At 54.1% G+C, this 3689-nt stretch overlaps 1 long non-coding RNA gene across 1 annotated transcript; it reads right to left on the reverse strand.

Annotated features, from left to right (window-relative positions):
* Window positions 1–1161: 1161 nt before the first annotated feature.
* LOC144379285 (uncharacterized) lies at window positions 1162–2334 on the reverse strand. The gene is made up of 3 exons (XR_013442027.1): window positions 2283–2334; window positions 1992–2063; window positions 1162–1363 (listed from the first exon to the last, which is right to left on the reverse strand). It is a non-coding gene; the product is annotated as an uncharacterized LOC144379285 (long non-coding RNA).
* Window positions 2335–3689: the final 1355 nt, after the last annotated feature.

Raw genomic sequence — 3689 nt, forward strand, 5'->3', positions numbered from 1 at the left:
GAACCTGAGAAGTGGGGTCTCCTTTGTTCTTCCCTTACACGGCTGGGGCTTCGCATTGGAACCCCACCCATTTTACACGGGGTGTGAGAAAATGGCTCAGCGGCCCGTTAGCAGGTTTTTAGTGTCTCCTCATGAGTGAGGAGGTGGAGGAACAACCGATCCAGAAAAGCAGTATTTCGTTAAATGGCGTGTTTAGCCCAGGGTCAGCACCCAGGCTACAAAGGGGATACCACACACCCTGCCTGCGCCCGTGGCCAACACTGCCAGGCCGCCCAGCTCTTGCTTCTCACTGAACCCCAAGTACAGGGTTGTGGGCGGCCCCCACCATCTGGCCGGAGCCGGTGTGCCAGGGGAGACCCGGGCAGCCACCAGGGAGGATGCCGAGTAAGACGGCGCCCGCATCGTGCCCGGCGTTGGGCAGGTGGGAGGGCATCAGGTAAGACCACCCCCGCCTGGCAGGAAGGCAGACAGCATGCCCGTCCTTGTCGTGAGGCGGCCGTTCCAGCAGGGCGGTGGTGGGCAGGTGCACCAGGACCTAGCCCAGAATCAGAACGGCCTTACAGTCTCATTTTGGATTTAGGCGTTTGGTTTTTCTATTTCACTTTTCTGTGACTACAATAGCGACTGTGTATCAAACACCTGCTATGTGCTCCTTGCTGTACATCCATTCTTTTAACATGCACAACAGTCCTGCGGGCATCGTTATCCCCCATTTACGGAAGCGGACACTGGGGTCCCGGAGAGGGTAAGGACCTTGTGCGAGGTCCTGGGGCCGAGAAGCAGCAGCATGTACGTTCAAAGCCGGGCCTGCCTGCCTGTGCTGGCCGCACTCTCCCCTCCACCCAGCTGCTCCGTCTGGGAGACCACCACGGGTCACTGACTGACATGACGCTTCCATCGGTTCCGCTGTCGATATGTGGTGTAATGAATTCACAAAGAATAAAGCATGTCCAGATGTAACCTGCAGAATCAGAGACTCTTTGAATTAAGGATGATACTTCAGAGAGCATTAGTCCTTCAGCATTATCCTCTTTTTTTAAATTGTATTTGTTTTTAGCCAGGTAAGGCTTGTCCATGGTACATGTTCAAAATTCAACAAAAAGGCAGCGAGGAGTCTCCCCTCCCATCTCCCGCCCCCTAGACCTCCCTTCCCCTGTCGCCTGGTCATCCATCCAGAGTTCTGTCCAGTGGTTGTCCAGCTGCCTTCTCCTGAAGCTCCAGGTTTCCCAGAAGCACATCAGAAGCCAGCATAGAAGGGAGGGTGGGTGGGGTTCGGGGCCGCTCACCCCGCTTCAACCAGTCGCTCCACTCTGCCTTGCTTCACACGTGGGGGTGCCTCCTGAGGTTTGTTTGACAAGTCCCTCTGCCAAAAGCAAGTTTCAACTCCTGTCTTCACTTTACAAATGAGGAAGTGGTCTCCTTTTCTATCAGTTTTGTGACAGGAGAATTTGGGGGGCGACATGAAGTATAATCCCTTAGGATTCAGAAGGGGTTATAGTTCAGAGGTGCTGCAGGGACCAGAAAGACGGGATGAGGAGAAATCTTGACCCTCTGCTCTCTGATTTTAACAGCCCACCACACAAGGCTAAGAAAAGCTTTTGAGAACAAGGTAAAGATACTCATTACTAACCTTGCTAACCCGTTGGCTCCTGGGGTGTGGTCCTACCTTTTGTGGCTGCTCATGACTGAGACCCTGTCTGCCTCGCCAAGCAGCCCCACCCCTCCAGAAGGACTTCTTGGGCATCCAGCAAAGGCCGCCCTTGCCGTATGGTTCTGAACTTGACTTCTGCGTCTGCCCACTGTTGGGGCTCCCAAACTCTTCCCTTCAAGCAAAGCCCCCATGGCCCTCCTTGTGCCCGTAGCTGAGTGGTATTGGCACCCACCATCCCAGCAGGGCAGTATGCCTTTTCCTATTCAAACACGGCAATAAAGTAGCCTTTAAACAGTATTAGCCAGAATTACTTTGCGAGGGAAACGAGGATGTCACATACCTCTTCCTTCACAGCTTGCTGCTCTGTGGTGGTCAGCATGCCCGAATTCAGTGGCAGCAAGATGGGCCATGTCTAATTTAAAGAGATTGGCATGCAGACTACATTCCCCCTTCATCTGGGCGGAAGCACTTTTGGGGGAGCTGGAAGCCACCCTTCTTTGGTCACCCCCCACAGGAGCACCCGTGCCCAGGTGTCGTCCTCTGCCATTACGAAGAGCATCAGTTTAGTGTCTGACAGAGAGGTGAGACTCACTTTCTTAAAGGCAAAAACTTCTTGATTAGATTTTCTTACCCAACAGTAAAGGTAAGAGCAGAGCCACAGGTTTCAACCTGTCTTCCTCCTTGGTACACACGGGAAGTGGTTGGTGTCTCAGCGCTGGGCCTCCATTCTCATGCTGCGGAAAAGACATGTGCTCCTCCAGCCAGCTTTTTCTTGATTAGGTGACACATGCCCTTGGTGTAAACTTCAGAAGGTCCGTAAGGGCATTCCGTGTGTGGATCTCCCAGGTGCATCTCCTGGCCCCCCAGTACCCCTCCCCAGAAGCAACCGCTGCTGAATAGCTGGAGTATCCTTTCAGGGATGTGTTTTCAAGTGAATAAAAATATAACAAAATTGGGAGTATATCATGTTCTCTGTCTGCACCTTGCTTTTCGCTCTACACTCGCCAGACGCACACAGCGGCCCCGCTCCTTCCATAGCTGAGCTTATCTCTAGCAGGGCCACACGTAATTTAGTTAATCACATTCAGGGACATTTAGGTGTCTCCGATCTTTGGCTATCACAACGCTGCAGTGAACGTCCTTGGTCATTTCACACACGTGTGAGTTTAAACTCCCAAGCGGAATTGCTAAGTCAGAGAGAATGCGCATCTTTCACGTGATACATACCACCACGTGGCCCGCCCTCCATCGACGGCCCGCGTGCGCGCCTCCCCGCACCCTCTCCAGCACGGCGTCCGCCCTGGCGTCTCTGCCTCTCTGTTGGCCACAGTGCTTGTCGTCTTCATCTGCATTTCTCTTACGAGTGAAGTCATCGAGTGTTTTAGAACAATGAATTGATTGCGTCTGTGTCGTATTAGCTAATACTCATCGAGCTCATTCTATGAGCTCAGTGCTTCTCTCCAATTAGCTCATCTCACCCCCATTCCTAAGGGGTAGGTACTTTATCATCAGCCCCCTTTCACAGATGAGACCAGATGACGGGGCCTGGGGCTTACAAAGTGACAGAGCTGGGCCTGGAACAGAAGCAAACTGGTTCCGAATTCCACACTCCTGACCTCAGAGCCGCCCTGTCTCCCAACCAAGTGGCAGGGAAGGGGCTCGAGTCAGGCTGGAAGAGAGGCGGCGGGCCATTGTGGAGTCCCCCCCACCCCCACCCCGTCCGTACAGAATGCATTGGAAGCAGAAAGCCTTCGGCACAGGTTTGCAGGAAGCCCCGGAGAAGCAGCCCGTCGGCGGCCTCACGACTGAAGCCACGGTGGCTGTGCGGGCCCGGCTCCCTGAGCCCCTCACCCCCGCATCTGAGCAGTTGGCTGCAATACTCACCTGTATGGGGTCCCTGGCTGCTCTACCATGCGGAAAGGGAAGTCCAAGAAACATCTGGAAGGTTAGGCTTTCTCTCTGTAGCTATGGGGAGGAGGAGCTACCTTCCAGCAGCTTGTAGTGAGGATCCTTGCCCCCCCGCCTGTCCGCTGAGCCC

The sequence above is a fragment of the Halichoerus grypus genome, chromosome 10 (genome assembly GCF_964656455.1).
Source record: "Halichoerus grypus chromosome 10, mHalGry1.hap1.1, whole genome shotgun sequence".
NCBI classification, from domain to species: Eukaryota; Metazoa; Chordata; class Mammalia; order Carnivora; family Phocidae; genus Halichoerus; species Halichoerus grypus.